Source organism: Pristiophorus japonicus, chromosome 16, assembly GCF_044704955.1.
Source record: "Pristiophorus japonicus isolate sPriJap1 chromosome 16, sPriJap1.hap1, whole genome shotgun sequence".
NCBI lineage: Eukaryota > Metazoa > Chordata > Chondrichthyes > Pristiophoridae > Pristiophorus > Pristiophorus japonicus.
The window spans coordinates 54,364,612-54,385,370 of NC_091992.1; the positions used below are offsets into that span (position 1 = coordinate 54,364,612).

General features: G+C 46.6%; 1 long non-coding RNA gene across 1 annotated transcript in view; it reads left to right on the top strand.

Annotated features, from left to right (window-relative positions):
- Positions 1-14,798, top strand: part of LOC139226510 (uncharacterized) — a 42,413-nt gene extending 27,615 nt beyond the window's left edge. Inside the window, exon 3 of the long non-coding RNA XR_011587273.1 lies at positions 14,779-14,798. This is a non-coding gene — a long non-coding RNA (uncharacterized lncRNA). The remainder of the gene's footprint in view (positions 1-14,778) is intronic.
- The last annotated feature ends 5,961 nt before the right edge of the window (positions 14,799-20,759 follow it).

Sequence of the window (20,759 nt, forward strand, 5' to 3'; positions counted from 1 at the left end):
CATCTCAATCAGATTACCTTAAAATTTTCTATATTCAAGGGAATGCATGCCTAGTCTATGCAACCTGTCCTCATAATTTAATCATTTTAACATAACAATGTCAACATAATTTTCAAGAATTCACATACAGATACATATAATGTGAAGCCAGAGCACAATGTGTGTACATTGGCTGTGTTGGCATGGTCATGCATATATTGGCAACAGTTCATATCTAATGGTCAAGATGGTTCATTCTGTTTTACCTCTGGAATTCAGTTATGGGCAACAAGCGGTCTTGCCTAACTAGTGATCCTAGTGAGAGGGGTTCTTGTCTTAGCCTGAATTAAGGCAGATCACTGTTGGCTTATTTCTTCTCCTGTGCTAATCTGTTCCCAGAAAGCAGAGTAGGGGTAAAAGGCAGTTATTCACAGTGGCAGAAGGTGTGTAGTGGTATTGCACATGGATCAATGCTAGGACCACTGTTGTTCACAATTTACTTTAACGATTTAGACTTTGGAATCAAAAACACAATTTCTAAATTTGCGGATGTCACCAAATTTTGGGTGATACTCAATAACTGAGGGGAACAATAACAAGAGGTTATCCAGCCTAATCCCACTTTCCAGCTTTAGGCCCGTAACCTTCACGTGCACATTCAAGTACTTTTTAAATGTGGTGAGGGTTTCTGCCTCTACCACCCTTTCAGGCAGTGAGTTTCAGACCTCCACAACCCTCTGCGTGAAGCAATTTCCCCTTAAATCCCCTCTAAACCTTCTACCAATTACTTTGAATGTATGCCTCCTGGTTGTTGAATCTCTGCTCAGGGAAATAGGCTCTTTCTATCCACTATATCTAGGCCCCTCATAATTTTATACACCTCAATGAGGTCTCCCCTCAGCCTCCTCTGTTCCAATGAAAACAAATCCAGCCTATCTAATCTTAGTCCGTATAGCTTAGATTCTCCACTCCCGGCAACATCCGCGTAAATCACCTCTGTACCCTCTCCAGTGCAATCACGTCCTTCCTGTAATGCGGTGACCAGAACTGCACACAGTACTCTAGCTGGGGCCTAACCAGTTATACAGTTCAAGCATAACCTCCCTGCTCTTGTATTCTGTGCCTCAGCTAATAAAGGCACGTATTCTGTATGCGTTTTTAACCACCTTATCTACACGGCCTGCTACTTTCAGGGATGCACTCCAAGGTCCCTTTGTTCCTCTACACTTCTCAGTATCCTATTATTTAATGTGTATTCCTTTCCTTGTTAGCCCTCCCAAAATGCATTACCTCACACTTCTCTTGATTAAATTCCATTTGCCACTGTTCTGCCAAGTTCATTGATATCTTCCTGCAATCCGCAGTTTTCTTCTTCATTATCAACAACACAACCGATTTTAGTATCATCTGCAAACTTCTTAATCGTACCCCCTATATTCAAGTCTAGATCATTGATGTAAATCACAAAAAGCAAGGGACCCAATATTGAGCCCTGCAGAACCCCACTGGAAACATCCTTCCAGCCACAAAAACACCCATCCACATTATCCTTTGCTTCCTACCTCTAAGCCAATTTTGGATCCAACTTGCCACTTTGCCCTGATTCCATGGGCTTTTACTTTTGTGACCAGTCTGCCATGTGGGACCTTATCAAAAACTTTGCTAAAGTCCATATACACTACATCGTACGCTTTGCCTTCATCGAGCCTCCTGGTTACCTCCTTCAGACTTATCTTCCTTCTACAATCTACAAGGCCCAAGTTTGATGACACCTGATTGATAGGCTGTGATTTACTTTGCCTTTTTCCAACTCTCTTCAAACTTTGTTGGTAGTTATGTGCGTTTCCAACTCTTTTTATTTCAGGTGGCCCATTCTTGTCAAAGCCTATTCCCTTCACTGTGGTAGTAACAACAGATTCCCCAGCGCCGTGCATGCAATCCCTCCTCTCTCACTGTCTCAGCTTGAGGTTTTGGATCTATGCTCCACGCTCAGACCCAAGCTCATCATCCAGGCTGACTGAGATCATCCTCCACTGCAGTACTGAGGGAGCGTGCATTATCGGAGGTGCCATCCTTCAGATGTGATGTTAAACTGAGATTCTGCCTGTTCATGTGCCACTATTCGAAGAAGAAGGAGCTGCCTGAGTATCCTGGCCAACATTACCCCCTCAATCAAAACTGCCAGAAAAATAGATGAGGTAGTCATTCATTATGTTGCTGTTTGTGGAGTGTTACCGAATGGCTGCATGCTCATTTGCACAACAGTGGTCACTGTTCTTCAAAAGTAATTCATTTTGCAATATTTGGATGTGACAAGCAAAGTATGTAAATGCTATCTTGTTATTTGTAATTATGCCACTCTCCAGTCGTTCTATTCTATTATTTGTCTGAAGCGGAGCCAGACTGTTCGCAACCTTGGAGTTGTGTTTGACCCCAAGATGAGATTCCAACCACATAACCATTCCATCATCAAGACTGCCTACTTCCAACTTCATAACATCGCCCAACTCCGTCCCTGCCTCAGCTCATCTGCTGCTAAAACCCTTGTTCATGCCTTTTCTTTTACCTCTAGACTTGACTCTTCCAATGCTCTCTTGGCTGGCCTCCCATCTTCCACCCTACATAAACTTGAGCTCATCCAAAACTCAGCTGCCTGTATCTTAACTCGCTCCAACTCTCATTCATCTATCACCCCTGTGCTTGCTGACCCTCACTGGCTCCTGGTTCAACAATGCCTCAATTTTAAAATCCTTATCCTTGTTTTCAAATCCCTCCATGGCCTGGTCCCTCCCTACCTCTGTAACCTCCTCCAGCCCTACAAGCCTTCAGTTCTCTGTGCGCCTCCAATTCTGGCCTTTTGAGCATCCCTGATTTTAATCGCTCCAGCACTGGTGGCCGTGCTTCCAGCTGCCTAAGCTTTGAAATTCTGTGATACATTTTACAGGAAAATGCTGCACCTTCAAACAGCATAAATTCGTATCAATTCCAGCTTTCCACATTGCTGAGGTGGAATTTCTATCCTTGTGTAATACATATAAATGGCATGAAAAGAACAAGTCATGAATTGGAAATCTGGAAAGAGAAGGGTAATATGGCTCCAGTTTGTAATAGGGTTGAAATATCGACTTTGCATTGGTAATCATGACATAGCAAATTGAGGATCCTGAGTTAAAAACCTTAGCTACTCCAATTGCTGACAGTAGCCTTGGCTGATGTTTAATCTTTACAAAGCTAACATATAATGGAAGCACTACAGTTGCAAACTGGCAGGACCGGGCATTGTGTGGACATGGGGTGGGAGTGGGCACTGTGTGTACATGGGTGGAAGCGGGCACTGTGTGTACATGGGGTGGAAGCGGGCACTGTGTGTACATGGGGTGGGAGCGGGCACTGTGTGTACATGGGGTGGGACTGGGCATCGTATGTACATGGGGTGGGACTGGGCATTGTGTGTAGATGGGGTGGGAGCAGGCACTGTGTGTACATGGGGTGGGACTGGGCATCGTATGTACATGGGATGGGGCTGGGCATTGTGTGTACATGGGGTGGGAGCAGGCACTGTGTGTACATGGGGTGGGACTGGGCACTGTGTGTACATGGGTGGAAGCGGGCACTGTGTGTACATGGGGTGGGAGCAGGCACTGTGTGTACATGGGATGGGAGCAGGCACTGTGTGTACATGAGGTTGGAGTGGGCACTATGTGGACATGGGGTGAGAGTGGGCACTGTGTGGACATGGGGTGGGAGTGGACATTGTGTGTACATGGGTGGGAGCGGGCACTGTGTGTACATGGGGTGGGAGCGGGCACTGTGTGTACATGGGGTGGGACTGGGCATCGTGTGTAAATGGGGTGGGAGCAGGCACTGTGTGTACATGGGGTGGGACTGGGCATCGTGTGTAAATGGGGTGGGAGCAGGCACTGTGTGTAAATGGGGTGGGACTGGGCACTGTATGTACATGGGGTGGGACTGGGCATCGTGTGTACATGGGGTGGGACTGGGCATTGTGTGTAAATGGGGTGGGAACAGGCACTGTGTGTACATGGGGTGGGACTGGGCACTGTGTGTACATGGGGTGGGACTGGGCACTGTGTGGACATGGGGTGGGACTGAGCATTGTGTGTACACAGGGTGGGAGCGGGCACTGTGTGTACATGGGGTGGGAGCGGGCACTGTGTGTACATGGGGTGGGAACGGGCATTGTGTGGACACGGGGTGGGAGCAGGCACTGTGTGTACATGGGGTGGGAGCGAGTAATGTGTGTACATGGGGTGGGAGCGGGCACTGTGTGTACATGGGGTGGGAGCAGGCACTGTGTGGACACGGGGTGGGAGCAGGCACTGTGTGTACATGGGGTGGGAGCGGGCACTGTGTGTACATGGGGTGGGAGCGGGCATTGTGTGGACACGGGGTGGGAGCAGGCACCGTGTGTACATGGGGTGGGAGCGAGTAATGTGTGTACATGGGATGGGAGCAGGCACTGTGTGTACATGGGGTGGGAGCGGGCACTGTGTTGATAACATGGGGTTATCTAAAATGGCTGCAACACTCAAAGATCACAGCAAGGGAAACATGAAAAAGACACTTTGGAGATCAGCTGAGAGAACACCATTGCTTTACGTTACAAATAAAGAAATCCAGATCACTTACGGTTAGCTCAATATTTGCTGCTGTTGTTTTGAATTCTTCTGAAGTAGAATCCACATTTGAAGGAATTGATGTAATGTCTTCAAACTCAAATGCTCCTATAAATTATTGGCAAAGAGACTCCCAATATGGGAGTGTTATGGCGAGGGTCAGACAGGTTCATTAAAACAGGAGCTGTGACCACTGTGGTGGAAATTATAACCTTCAAGGTAGAGGTTGTGTTGCTGAAACTGGTCGATGAGGTTGTGATATTCTCATCTTTGAACTTTGGGAACTTTGGGACCATAGGTCTTACATTGCCTCCAAATCCATTTAAAATCGTGGGAATCTCTGAAAAATACATACCAGTAACATTCATTTATACAAGAAAGTTAACATTTAGAACAATGTATGAATATTTAATAGTCAGTGGCTGAAGTGTGTGGGGGCGAAATTGCCCCTCACCCCGATTGAGGCCGGTAATCTTCCGGGGCCGAGACTTTTATTGCTCGACCCATCGAGTCTGTGTCGGCTCCTTCGAAGAACACCCCAGTTGGTCCCACAGCCCCGTTCTTTCCCAAAATCATTGCAATCTTTTCTCTTTCAAGTATTTATCCAATTCCCTATTGAGTTTGTATCCACCACCCTATCAGCCAGTGCATTCCAAATCTGAACCACTCATTGCTTAAAAAAGTTTTGCTAATCACCTTCAATCTCTGCCCTCTGCTTCTTGACCCTTCAGCGATTGGAAACAGTTCCTTTTTACTTACTCTATCTAAACCCTTTAAACACCTCTATCAAATCTCCTCGGCCTTCTCTGCTCTAAGGGGAACAACACCAGCTTCTCCAGTCTAACCATGTAACTGTAATCTCTCATCCCTGGAGCCATTCCTATAAATTCTCTCTGTACCCTCTCCAAAGCCTTCACGTCCTTCCTAAAGTGTGGCATTCAGTGTTTGACACAATACTACAACTGGGGTCAAACTAGTGTTTTATATAGGTATAGCATAATTTCCTGGCGTTTGTATCCAATCCTCTCTTTATAAAGCCTACGATCCCATATGCTATTTTAACTGCTTTGTTAACCTGTCCTGTCACCTTCAAAAATGTGTGCACAAACATCCCCCCCCCCCTTCCATGCATCCTCCCCCTCCTCCCACCCCTCGATCTCTTTGTCCTTGCACCCCCTTTAAAATTGTACCATTTAGCTTGTATTGTCTCTCCTCATTCATCTCATCAAAGTGTATCACTTCACACTTTTCTACATTGAATTTCATCTGCCATGCGTCCACCCATTCCATAACTCTCAATGTCCTTGTGATGTCTGTTACTATCTTCCTCACTGTTTACTACACTTTCAAGTTTCATGTCATCTGCAAGTTTCAAAATTGTGCCCTGTAGGCCCCCAAGTCCAAGACATTAATGTATATCAAAATCAGCATTGGTCCCAGTCCCTGAGGAATACCTCTGTATACGTCCCTCCAGTCCGAAAAACATTCACCACAACTCTCTGTTTTCTATCCCTTCGCCAATTTTATATCCATTCTGCTGCTACTGCCCCTTTTATCCCATTGGCTTTAATTTTACAAACATGCCTAATATGTGGCACTTTATCAAACGCCTTTATCTAAGTCCATAAATGCTACATCAACTGCACTGCCCTCATCCACCCTCTCTGTTACCTCATCAAAAAACTCAATCATGTTAGTCAAACACGATTTGCCCTTAACAACTCCGTGCTGATTATCCTTTATTAGTCCACGCTTGTCCAAGCAGCTGTTAAATTTCACCCGGATTATTGTTTTTAAAAGCTTCCCCACCACCGACGTTAAACGTCCTGTTGTGTAACATAGAAATATAGAAGATAGATGCAGGAGTAGGCCATTCAGCCCTTCGAGCCTGCGCCAGCATTCAATAAGGTCATGGCTGATTGTTCACCTCAATACCCCTTTCCCGCTTTCTCTCCATACCTCTTGATCCCTTTAGCCATAAGGGCCATATCTAACTCCCTCTAGAATATATCCAATGAACTGGCATCAACAACTCTCGTCGGTAGGGAATTCCACAGGTTAACAACTCTCTCAGTGAAGAAGTTTCTCCTTATCTCAGTCCTAAATGGCTTACCCCTTATCCTTAGACAATGTCCCCTGGTTCTGGACTTTCCCAACATCGGGAACATTCTTTCTGCATCTAACCTGTCCAGTCCCATCAGAATTTTATATGTTTCTATGAGATCTCCTCTCATCCTTCTAAACTCCAATGTATAAAGGCACAGTAGATCCAGTCTCTCCTCATATGTCAGTCCTGACATCCCGGGAATCAGCCTGGTGAACCTTCACTGCACTCTCTCAATAGCAAGAACGTCCTTCCTCAGATTAGGAGACCAAAACTGAACACAATATTCCAGGTGAGGCCTCACCAAGGCCCTGTACAACTGCAATAAGACCTCCCTGCTCCTATACTCAAATCCCCCAGCTATGAAGGTCAACATACCATTTGCCTTCTTCACCGCCTGATGTACCTGCATGCCAAACTTCAATGACTGATGTACCATGACACCTAGGTCTCATTGCACCTCCCCTTTTCCTAATCTGCCGCCATTCAGATAATATTCTGCCTTCGTATTATTGCCACCAAAGTGGATAACCTCACATTTATCCACATTATACTGCATCTGCCATGCATTTGCCCACTCACCGAACCTGTCCAAGTCACCCTGCAGCCTCTTAGCGTCCTCCTCACAGCTCACACCGCTACCCAGCTTAGTGTCATCTGCAAACTTGGAGATATTACACTCAATTCCTTCATCTAAATCATTGATGTATATTGTAAATAGCTGGGGTCCCAGCACTGAGCCCTGCGGCACCCTGTCACTGCCTGCCATTCTGAAAAGGACCCGTTTATCCCGACTCTCTGCTTCCTGTCTGCCAACCAGTTCTCGATCCACGTCAGTACATTACCCCCAATACCATGTGCTTTAATTTTGCACACCAATCTCTTGTGTGGGAGCTTGTCAAAAGCCTTTTGAAAGTCCAAATACACCACATCCACTGGTTCTCCCTTGTCCACTGTACCAGTTATATCCTCAAAAAATTCGAGAAGATTTGTCAAGCATGATTTCCCTTTCATAAATCCATGCTGACTTGGACTTTTTATTCTGTCACCGCTTTCCAAATGCGCTGCTATTTCATCTTTAATAATTGATTCCAACATTTTCCCCACTACTGATGTCAGGCTAACCGGTCGATAATTTTCCATTTTCTCTCTCCCTCCTTTTTTAAAAAGTGGTGTTACATTAGCTACTCTCCAGTCCATAGGAACTGATCCAGAGTCGATAGACTGTTGGAAAATGCATCCACTATTTCTAGGGCCACTTCCTTAAGTACTCTGGGATGCAGACTATCAGCCCCAGGGATTTATCGGCCTTCAATCCCACCAATTTCCCGAACACAATTTCCTGACTAATAAGGATTACTAGGTCCCCTAGTATTTCCGGAAGGTTATTTGTGTCTTCCTTCATGAAGGCAGAACCAAAGTATTTGTTCAACTGGTCTGCCATTTCTTTGTTCCCCATTATAAATTCACCTGAATCTAACTGCAAGGGACCTACGTTTGTCTTCACTAATCTTTTTCTCTTCACATATCTATAGAAGCTTTGGCAGTCAGTTTTTATGTTCCCGGCAAGCTTCCTTTCATACTCTATTTTCCTCCTCCTAATTAAACCCTTAGTCCTCCTCTGCTGAATTCTAAATTTCTCCCAGTCCTCAGGTTTGCTGCTTTTTCTGACCAATTTATATGCCTCTTCCTTGGATTTAACACTATCCTTAATCTCCCTTGTTAGCCATGGTTGAGCCACCTTCCCCATTTTATTTTTACTCCAGACAGGGATGTACAATTGCTGAAGTTCATCCATGTGATCTTTAAATGCTTGTCATTGTCTATCCACCGTCAACGCTTTAAATATCATTTGCCAGTCTATTCTAGCCAATTCACGCCTCAAACCATCGAGTTCAGGACACTAGTTTCTGAATTAACTGTGTCACTGTCCATCTTAATAAGGAATTCTACAATGTTATGGTTACTCTTCCCCAAGGGGCCTCGCACAACAAGATTGCTAATTAGTCCTTTCTCATTACATATCACCCAGTCTAGGATGGCACAGCCTCCACCTAGTGGCTACTCATTGCATAGCAATGAAACATTACAAGGACACCCTCAAAGCCTCCCTGATAAAGTGCAACATCCCCACTGACACCTGGGAGTCCCTGGCCAAAGACCGCCCTAAGTGAAGGAAGAGCATCCGGGAGGGCGCTGAGCACCTCTAGTCTTGTCGCCGAGAGCATGCAGAAAACAAGCTTTGGCAGCGGAAGGAGCGTGTGACAGAGACTGTAATCCCCATATTGGACTGTTCAGTCACCTAAGAACTCACTTTTAGAGTGGAAGCAAGTCTTCCTCGATTTCGAGGGACTGCCTATGATGATGATGACTCCTTCAAGATGTCATCACCATGCAGGTATTCAATGCTGAATAACAGTTTGAGCGTGCCACACTGCCTGCCTCTTCCTACCCTTTCGGGTGGCCATCTGCTTGCTATTCTGATCTCTATCTGGCTGTGAGGTGACGCCCCCCGCCCCAGGACCTGCGATCCAGGAAACATTCAGCTACCGGTATGCCCTGCAGTGAATCCAGCTGCCTGTCAAGCTCAGGAACTCTCAGCTTGAGTTCAAACTGCTGGAAGCACTTCCTGCACATGTGGGATTCCGGGACACATGAAGCGTCCTGAAGTTCCCACATGGCTCAGAAATCAAGGTAGTTCCTGCATTCTAAATAGAAACTTTAGAAGACTCCTTGGATATAAAAGTGAATATTTATACAGGTTGAGCATCTGAAATCCAGAAACCTCAGGACCGAGGCTGTTCCGGATTCTGGGTATTTCCGGATTTTGGAAAGTCTTTGGCCAAGGTAGGTGGGGTCGGGCAGCCGAGGTAAAGGGGTTGGGGGTGGGGGAAGGCGAGGTCAGGCTGCCGAGGCGAGGGAGTCCGGATTTCGGAACATTTTCCAGTTTCCGGACGACCCCACCACAGATCGGCCCGGTGTACAGATTCCGGAACATTTCGAATTGTTGAACTCCAGATTTCGGACACTCAACTTGCTGTTGAGGTTTTGAGTAGGTTGGGCTCATTGGAGTTCAGAAGAATGAGAGGTGATCTTATCGAAACATATAAGATAATGAGGGGTCTCGACAAGGTGGATGCAGAGAGGATATTTCCACTCATGGGGCAAACTAAAACTAGGAGAAATAGTCTCAGAATAAGGGGCTGCCCATTTAAAACTGAGATGAGGAGGAATTTCTGCTCTCAGAGGGTTGTAAATCTCTGCCCCAGAAAGCTGTGGCGGCTGGGTCATTGAATATATTTAAGGCGGAGATAGACAGATTTTTGAGTGATAAGGGAACAAAGGGTTATGGGGAGCTGGAAGGGAAGTGGAGCTGAGTCCATGATCAGATCAGCCATGATCGTATTAAATGGCGGAGCAGGCTCGAGGGGCCAAATGGCCTACTCCTGCCCCTATTTTTTTGTGTCCTTGGGTCCTTAACTAGGTCTAAGTTAATCTAGTGCTGGATTGTCAGAGATGTTAAACCAAGGCTCCGGCTGTCTGCTCAGGCAGATGTAAACAACCCATGGCCACTATTTGAAGTAAAGCAGAAAGTTCTGGTGCTCTGGCCAGCATTCCTCGATCCTTGAATCAACGCTACCTAACACACAATACCTGGTCATTCAGTTGTTTACTGTTTGTGGGATCTTGCTGTGTCCAATTTGGCTGCCACATTTGACTGCATAACAACAGTAACTTCAGGTGAAAAATAATACATTGGCTGTAAAGTGCTTTATATTTAAATGTAATAAAAATGTTTCAAAGTAAATATGCTTGCCTGATCCAACTGTTTCTATTGAGTAGGGAAATGTTCAACTTAAATAATGGCCTTGTCAACAATTATATATTGTACCGAGCCCCCAAAACATGTTGCACTTGGGCTGTGATCATTTAGCAATCTCTCTCTCCAATGCAAAGTGACTGTAATTGTCACACTGGTAAAGAACACCTAATCCCAGTCAGACCAGCCTTTACCATCTCTCTCTTGATCCCTTTGTTCTCCTTTTGATCACTTGCTCATGAACCAGTCAAGTCAACTTGCCACTGTCATCATCATCATCATAGGCGGTCCTTCGAACGAGGATGACTTGCTTCCACAAGAATTCACAGATGTTTCAATGAAGGACCCAATGTTCCAGTCCTGAACAATTGAAGAGGTGGAAGATGCCTGTGCGTGGATTTTTTTAACATGTGGTGACCGTTGCACATCAGCCACCACAAGGGCTTGACAGAGCTAGGCCTTTATCCAGTGGCAAGGGTTAAACCAGGACGACTGGAGACCTGCTCTGCTGCACGGACCTAGTGCGCGCAAATATTGCAGTGTGGGCTGGTCCGTGCTGCCCCTGGGCCCTTGGCTCTTCTGGGCCACTGTATGCCTTCATTGAGTGCTCCATTCTTTAACCACCTGCTTGTATTATCCTTTACTGAAAACTAACAACTGATAAGAAGTATCAAGAAGTAGAATCCAAAGAAGTAGTCATTTTAGATATTCATTTACACTGGCAAGTGAATTTACACAATATTTTTACATCAATTAACACTCAATATACAGATAATTAGGCAATGTCTTGGGATCTTGGAGTGTATGTCCACAGATCCTTAAAGGTAGCAGGACAGGTCAATAAAGTAGTTAAAAAGGCCAACGGAATGCTTTCCTTTATTAGCTGAGGCATAGAATACAAGAGCAGGGAAGTTATGCTGGAACTGTGTAAAACACTAGTCAGGCCACAGCTAGAGTACTGCGTGCAGTTCTGGTCACCACATTACAGGAATAATGTGATTGCACTGGAAAGGGTACAGAGGAGATTTACGAGGATGTTGCCACAACTGGAAAATTTTAGTTATGAGGAGAGATTGGATAGGCTGGGGTTGTATTCTTTGGATCAGAGGAGGCTGAGGGCAGATTTAATTGAGGTGCATAAAATGATGAGGGGTCTAGATATAGTGGATAGGAAGGACCTGTTACCCTTAGCAGAGGGGTCAATATCTAGGAGGCATAGAGTTAAAGTAGTTGGTAGAAGGATTAGAGGGGAGATAAGGAAAAACATTTTCACCCAGAGGCTGGTAGGGGTCTGGAACTCGCTACCTGAAAGGGTGGGAGAGGCAGAAACCCTCATCACATTTAAAAGGTACATGGATGTGCACTTGAAGTGCCGTAACCTACAGGGCTCTGGACCGAGAGCTGGAAAGTGGGATTCGACTGACACGGATACAATGGGCCGAAAGGCCTTTTCCTGTGTCGTAACTTTCGATGATTCTATGATTCTATATAAGATTACTAGACAATGTACAGATAACTAGACAAAGTACAGATAATGGGACATTGTACAGATAGTTGGACTATGTACAGATAGTTGTCTATGTACAGATAGTTGGACTATGTACAGATAGTTGTCTATGTACAGATAGTTGGACTATGTACAGATAGTTGTCTATGTATAGATAGTTGGACTATGTACAGATAGTTGTCTATGTATAGATAGTTGGACTATGTACAGATAGTTAGTAATGTATAGATAGTTGGACTATGCACAGATAGTTAGACAATGTACAGATAGTTAGACAATGTACCGATGACTGGACAAAGTACAGATAACTACCGGGGATCCAGGCATCTTGGATCTACCACAAAATAGATCTTAGTTTTCCCTTTTCTGAACTCCAATCTTCCGTGCTTGTCTCAATCAGGCACTGGGTCTGGAGATTATAAACAACTGATCAAACAGAAACCATTCTGAAAGACGAGTTGCATTTTAGGCTTTTCTGTTTTCAGGGCAAAAACAGAGGCGGGGTGGGAAAGTTACCGGCAGGAATAGTTTGCGTTTTGGTAAGAAAGTTTCAGCATCTGGGCCCTGCGACAGGGAGCGCAGCGCTAAGGGAGACGTACACTTTTTGTGCTGCAAAAATGGGAAACCCGCGAGCTAAAGTGCCGGGCCATGTGCGCTCCGAGAGAGGCCTGGGGGCGGAGAGGAATCTTAAAAAAAAAACATTTCCAAAACATTGCCCATGCCACCACAACACAAATCACTAAAGAAATGAAAGGAACCAACACTCGCATTTATCTTTTGAGTACGTGCTGTATCCACACGGGAGTCTGTCAATCTGCAAGATAGGATTTGTCAGCCAGCGGTTAGCTGGTGAATGGCAGTTAGTCTGGAGGTGCGGCGGGAGATTGTGGCGGAGATGCGGCGAATGTTTGTGGTGGAGAAGCGGCGAGAGATCGTTGCAGAGGTGCGGCAAATGAGGGTACGGGGCCCAGAGCGCTGAGGACCCAGGGGCAGCATGGGCCAGCCCACACTGCGATATGTGCGCGCACTAGGTCCGTGCAGCAGAGCTGGTCTCCAGTCGCCTTGGTTAATCCTTGCCACTGGACTAAGACCTAGCTCTGTCAAGCCCGTGTAGTAGCTGGTGTGCAACGTTAAAAAAATGCACGCACAGGCATCTTCCACCCTTCAGGATGTAGTTCGGGACCTGGAATATTAGGTCCTTCATTGAAACACCTGTGAACTCATCCCTTTTTGGCGTGGAAGCAAGTCATCCCCGATACAAGGGACTGCCGATGATGATGACTTAACCTTCCTCTGCACTGCCGGCTATGCTAATTTCCCAGGCGGTCATTGCGGGCGCACTTCTGGGCGGACGGATCGGGCAAAAGGCCGAAGTACTGCCGGTGTCACAACCAGAGGCCTTCACACCCGGCACAGCTCTTCCCAGCGGTGCTGCTCAGCACCACCGTAAAAACGGACCAGAGGATCGCGACGGGGCGCAGGCAACCTGAACGCTGCCTTTCAGCGCAAAATCCAGCCCTGAGAATGGCATTGATTTATGTGTCTTACCTGATAGATCTTCAGTCTGACTGAGTGCCAGGTCTGTGTCCTCTGGATGAGTAGATATCAAAATCTTGTTTATTATTACTGTAAATATTCACAACTTCTGTGCTAAGAATTTGCTATACCAAAATTATTTTCCATTAATGTTTCTCTATAATGTTACATGAATAATCAGCATAATTCATGTTCCCCTGAAGTATCCTGGTCAAGTCCAGATACTGTTATCCTCTGCAAGCTTACACTCAGGTGCTCTCCTGTTTTTCCCTCCCATTGACATTATTAATGCCGTTGGACTGTCATTGTCTGGTAGTTAATTAACTGGACCGGTTATTGTTATATAATTGTGTCCCTCTCCAGCTGTTCCTGGTCTAATATTCATACAATACATGTTGCTTACTACAATGAAACACCTGCGGGCTCAACTTGTTCGTTAATGCCAACAGAAAGCTGGATGAAAAATCCAAGTCGTTTTCTTAAAGGTTCCCTTTGGGCCAAATGTAAAGAGCAAATCTCTTAATTTTTGCCCTGCTATAATAATATCATTCACAGGCACAATTCCGCTTGATTCCTGCACAAAGGAACTTTCTACAAGCAGATCTCCGGTGATCTGAAACTTGTTCTCTTACTTTTGATGCAAATTGGTCAGTGTGCCACAGGACTAATAATTACCTTTCTACCATGGTATTTTTTACTGGAGAAACATTGAGGCCTACAGATCATGTTCCCCTATTCACTTAAAAAGACAGAACAATATCATGCTGTCAGTCCATGGGCAATAAACGCTGGCTTTGCCAGCGACACCCACATCCGATGAACAAATAATATATTTTTTAAATCCATTGCATTTAGGCTAAAATGAATATTCAAATTTATTAACAAGAAAATTATTACACAGAAGCAGCAAAATATAACAAGTAACCAGCATATAATCTTTCACTTGCACGATACTTACATTGGTTTTTCAAAAAATAATCAGCAATTGAGTTCAAAATTGAGGCTTTGGGGAGCCAAGAGGTGAGTGACTTGCTGCAGAATAGCCAGCATCTCACCTGCTCTTGTAGCCATAGTATTTATGTGGCTGGTCCAGTTAAGTTTTTGGTCAATGATGACCCCTAGGGTTTGATGGTGGGGGATTTGACGATAGCTCCTATGTTCCTATGATGTTGACCTGTTTTCTTTCTCTACCCAGGACTGGCAGACCCACTGGGGGTGAAATGTTTTCAGTGATCACTGTTGTGTGCTGCATGCTGCACAGCGTGGTCATCAGCCATTGCCACCAGGGATGGCAGCTGCACCTTAAGAGGAAGAGGACGATGAGGTGGAAAATGAGGAGCATCAGCCATGGAGGAGGCAGCCTGACACTGTTGCCACTGCAAGGGCTGCTTGTCAGAGCCTCATCGTGCAGCGATTCCAGTAAATGATGCAACACATGCCGAGTGGCCAGTCTATTCACCTGGCGATGTGCTGATGTCACTCTCCAACCATCCATGTATATAAATCGCACCACAATAATGAAAGTTGCAAAATAACTTTTATTAAAAACAAGAGTGTGCCTTAAAGAAGCATGGATTAGAAACTGGACTGAAATAATGATATTCAAGCTGCTGTACATAGCTTTAAGATGTTCTCTGCATGTTTTAATTTGCACTCTGGATAGGTAGAGGTTTTTAAACCACCATTCCACTGATGATCTCACTCATCATCAGCAGCAAATTATGAATGAAGCAGCAGCCCTGCAAACATAATCACCCAGAGACAAGTGCAACTATACACACACCATAATATTCCAATAAGATCAACATATATGGCCACAATGCTATTATTGGTTAGTGAAACATGCGCAGTGATTTAACACCCTTTGCCTTTTCCCCCCTCCCACGCCTCTTGCTCCTCCTCAATGGGGTCTCAGTGCCTGCAGCAAGGCTGGGTGAACTTTGGGCACCGCAGACAAAACTGGTGGCCTAGCAGGATGTCCCTGACCAGCTCGGGCCCTGGAAGGCCCAGCTGCGGACTGTACCACCTCAGCATGGGCGGCAGCAGTAGCGGCGGGATGGTTGCAGACAGCGGCAGGTGCAAAGGCGGAATGGCAGTGGTAGGAGGGGGAATTATGTCGACCTGAGAGAGGACACCATGCACCATCTCGACCGACACACCGACACATTGCCGCTCCCCGGGGCAGAGCCTCTGCATCCTGAGTAGTCTGGGGGAGCGCAGATTTCTGGCCTGCTTTGGCTCTGTTAACTGATGGACTGATGGGAAGCCAGACACAATGACAGCAGTCGGTGCTTGCGTGGCATCAAGTTGACTCTGCATCAGAGTAGAATGAGTCTGCATCAGGGCAGACTGCGTCTGCATCAGAGAATGAGCACATTGATGCCACCACGCACTGACGACTTATCAGTTGTGGTCACTTGTGGCTTCCAGCATCTATTGGTATCTACCAAGGCTGGGCTCGATGGCCAGCTGAGTCGCAAGTGCAAAAGTTGAGGCGGACTCCTCCATTCTCACAGCAAGTGCATTGAGGCACTTGGGAACTCTTGCCAATGCACCCAACAGATCGCTGCGCATCCGCAATGATTGTCTTGCGACAATCTCCAGCTTGGGGTCCTCTTCAGAGTGCTGCTGAGCATCTCTCAGCCACGCACTCACCCTCCGGGGAACTGGCCCCCAAGTTTTCCCTCCATCCTGGCGTTGCTGCAGTCCACTGGGTCCCAGAACATCACCCGCCTCCAACTCCCCGATCATGCCCTTCTCACCTGAGGTGGTGTCCCCACTTGCTGAGGTCGCTGGCTCCTCAGTAACTGGGAGAGAGGTCCCCCCCGCCTCCTCCTCGTCTCCACCATTGCCGGCACTGGACGGCTCACGTACAGGCTCCTGGGCCAGAGAAGAGTGGCTACCTGCAGGGGAGGGGGCCAAGACTGGGACAGGCGTTTTGAAATGCCAGTCTCATGGAAAGTGGGGAAGGATTGTGGTGTCAGGGCTAAGTGACCTGATAGAGGATGCTAAGGTCCTCAACATACCATCATTGTCTCGAGGGGGCTCGGCCTCACCTGCTGCCACCACACCCATTTGTGCGTCCACGAGGGCCGAAACGCGTTTCTCCACCACGCGGAGGGCCTGGAGGTCAGGGGGCCCCTCCTCCGGTCCGCATTTGTTTGCGCAGTTATGCGCCAGCTTGGCCTGCAAAAAGAAACAGAACATCTGTATCCTTCTATCCGTCTGTCCGAGATGCCTTACATAGTTGAGTAGATGTTACTGTGTGGGAATCTTCACAGGTCGATGTCATTCGGAATAGCTGCGCGCACTAGGTGTGGCAATGCTGAAATTTGGCACTTAACAGTTAAGATCAGGCTACCATTTTCCACACGCATCTGGAGACTGAGGAGGTAGCACGACCAGGGATTGGACTCAACAATGGAGCAGGAAGGTTAACTGCACATGCCGGCCCAGGGAATGGCTGAGGCTGCAAAGGCGAACTTTGCACCTATGCTCACCTACGAAAAGTATGGGGTCCTACACATACTGATTGAGGAGTGACTGCACACACTAAACATTGTGCTCAGAGCATGGCATGCTAAGGTTCATGTAAAAGATACTCACCTTCACAAACTGCGTCAGGCCATTGAACTTTTTCCTGCATTGGGTAGCTGTCGTGGGCACCGTTTTTCTCGCAGACACGCTCTGCGCAACTTTCCTCCACAATCTTGGAACGTCTGAGGCTGTGGTCTCCTGCCAGTCTCGCTCCAGAACAATTCCCGTCGCCTCTCCACAATGTCCAGGAGCGCATCCACTGCGGCGTCAGAGAACCGGTGAGCACGCTGACAACCTCTCGCCTCTGCCATCTTTCTCCTCTCAGTAAGCGTGCACAGGCAGCGAAGATAAGCATGAGGTAGTGCCGTATCATATCACCGCCTCAATTGAATCCAGCTGGCGCCAGTATGTCTGTTGCGCAGCAACAATGCTGATTACCGCTCGGATTTTACCACCCCAATTACCGCCGTTTACCACCTCAAGAGTGGCGTGTAATGCCTGATTTACCGCTCCAATCCCCTCTTCAGGCAGTAAAACTGAATTTCGTGGTTGGCAGCGGTAAGATCATCGACCAGGCGGTGTCACCGCCTCTAAATAGGCGAATTTCCACCCCTGAGAGCACTGTGCACGGTTCTGCTCTCCATATTACTAAAAGGATATTGAGGCACTGGAGACGGTGTGACCCTTTGCCCATCTGGTGTGTTGTTTGCCCATGAAACCCTGGCCAAGATCTAAAACAATGCACATTGAAGTTTTGAACATTGTGAAACTTCTTAGATGGTTCAGCAATCAAAGAAAATTGGAATAAATTTCAACTTTGTGCCAGGGACGTAATGTGGCAGAACAATTTTCCCTCCCTATTGTAGAACCCGTTCAACGTCAGAAGAAACATAGGGGTGGCGTTTGATCCCAGTTATCACCCAGACAGAGATGTTGAAAACGACCCCCAATGAGTATTGGTACTAGGGCCTATGGGATCATAGGTCAGCAGCAATCGACATATTCAGGAGAAGAAAGTAGAAAATAGGGACAATTTTATTTTTTGTAAATGTCATCTGTTCTCACCTACGCATGGCCAAAGCAATGTGATCTGGATCCCGCTGTGAGAGTCAAGGCATTATGATGGATTTTCTCATTCTATTGATGAGTGAGAGCTCAACAAATAGAAGAAATCATGCAGATAGGATCACAGCTATTGTCTTTTCTGTTTTTATTCCATTGTCCATGCTTTAAAGCTCATTAAATACCATTGTTGAAGTGGATATTTAATGTTTGAATGGCTCCGTTAAAGATATTCCATTACCATTGAGTACTGTTTACTATATGCACGCTGGATACTTTCCTCCGGCTACGGCCTATTGACAAACGGAACAATGGCAATTAGAAAACACAAATACTACAAGTTACATTCAGATATTAAAGGGATCTTCTCTTCCCAGAATTGCTTTTTATTCGGCAAACTTTAGACTTGGGTTGGAGCGGTAATAGAGTTGAATTAATATTTTCACCATAGTGATATCGCAGGCAAGGGGTGGTGTTCATGAAAGAAAGAACGGAAGGTTTGCATTTATATAATGCCTTTCACGATGTCCCAAAACACTTTACAGCAAAGAAATACTTTTGAAGACTAAGGTCCTCCACCAGCCAGTCCTCGCCGCACAGCACTGCCCCCCAGTCATGAAGATCCACGGCGTGGCCCTGGACAACATGGACCATTTCCCATACCTCGAGAGCCTCTTATCAACAAGAGCAGACATTGACGATGAGATTCAACACCGCCTCCAGTGCACCAGTGCAGCCTTCGGCCGCCTGAGGAAAAGAGTGTTTGAAGATCAGACCCTCAAAACTGCCACCAAGCTCATGGTCTATCGGGCTGTAGTAATACCCGCCCTCCTTTATGGCTCAGAGACATGGACCATGTACAATAGACACCTCAAGTCGCTGGAGAAATACCACCAACGATGTCGCTGCAAGATCCTACAAATCCCCTGGGAGGACAGATGCACCAACATTAGCGTCCTCGACCAGGCCAACATCCCCAGCATTGAAGCACTGACCACACTTGATCAGCTCCGCTGGGCAGGCCACATCGTTCGCATGCCAGACACGATACTCCCAAAGCAAGCGCTTTAACTCCTTCACGGCAAACAAGCCAAAGGTAGGCAGAGGAAACGTTACAGGAACCTCCTTGAAAAAGTGCAACATCCCCACTGTCACCTGGGAGTCCCTGGCCAAAGACCACCTTAAGTGGAGAAAATGCATCCGGGAGGGCGCTGAGCACATTGAGTCTCATCGCTGAGAGCATGCAGAAATCAAGCGCAGGCAGCGGAAAGAGCATGCAGCAAACCTGTCCCACCCACCCTTTCCCTCAAAGACTATCTGTTCCATCTGTGACAGGGACTGTTGCTCTCGTATTGGACTATTCAGCCACCTAAGAACTCATTTTAAGAGTGGAAGCAAATCATCCTCAATTCCGAGGGAGTGCCTATGATGACTTTTGAAGTGTGGTTACTGTTGTAATGTAGGAAACGCCGCAAACAATTTGCACACAGCAAGCTCCCACAGACAGCAAAGTGATAATGACCAGATAATCTGTTTTAGTGATGTTGATTGAGGAATAAATATTGGCCAGGACACTAGGGAGAACTCCCCTGCTCTGTGCCATGGGATCTTTTACGTTCAGCTGAGAGGGCAGACAGGTCCTCAGTTTAGCATCTCATCTGAAAGATGGCACCTTAAACAGTCTAGCATTCCCTCAGCACTGCACTAGCGTGTCGACGTGGATTATGTGTTCAAGTGTCTGGAGTGGGACTTGAAACCACAACCTCTGACTCATGGGTGAGAGTGCTACCACTGAGTCATAGCTATTTTCAAGAGCTCAATTGCAGATGGATAGCGATCAAGACTGAGAACCGGTGTTGTTTCCTCTCCAATCCTGGTCGTTTTTTCAGAGTAACTATTTGTACTAAGCACTTTCTGCGCATGCGTCCTCCCTATTTCACCCCTCCCCCCCGCCCCCCCCTCCAACACGTTCATTCTGAACTGACCACGTTGTCTGACTGAGCGGCCAGCCTCCGAGCCCCGAGCCTCCCACTGAGCTCTGAGTTTTGGAGAGTTTTGTACAATGCAACTTGATTGTCTTTTATTGTCAATACATTTCATTATATTTTTTACATTATTTCCACGTCTTTTGGGTCAGTGGCTATTGCTAGCTACTAGGGTTGTGGGGTAAGGGACTTAGATTGGGGGAGGCAGCACTTGTGCTGGGGTAAGGGACTTCGGCTGGAACTTGGGAGGCTTTTACTGGGTTGTTCGAGATCTCTCCTCTCTGGCTTCAGAAGTCAGAAAGGATCAAATTACAATTTTGCGAAGTCAGTGAGAACCTGGGCTGGGCAGTTCCAGTTATACCTTCCAGAGAAACTTCACGGTGTGGCTTCTCCTCCAACGGGACCAATCAGCAATATGTCATGTGATAATGGAGAGTCAGCAGAGACACGGCGGCCAAATAGTTAGTACAAATAGTTGTGTCCTTTGTTTTATTCATTCCTGGGATGTGGGCATCGCTGGCAAGGCCGGCATTTATTGCCCATCCCTAATTGCCCTTGAGAAGGTGGTGGTGAACTGCCTTCTTGACCCTAA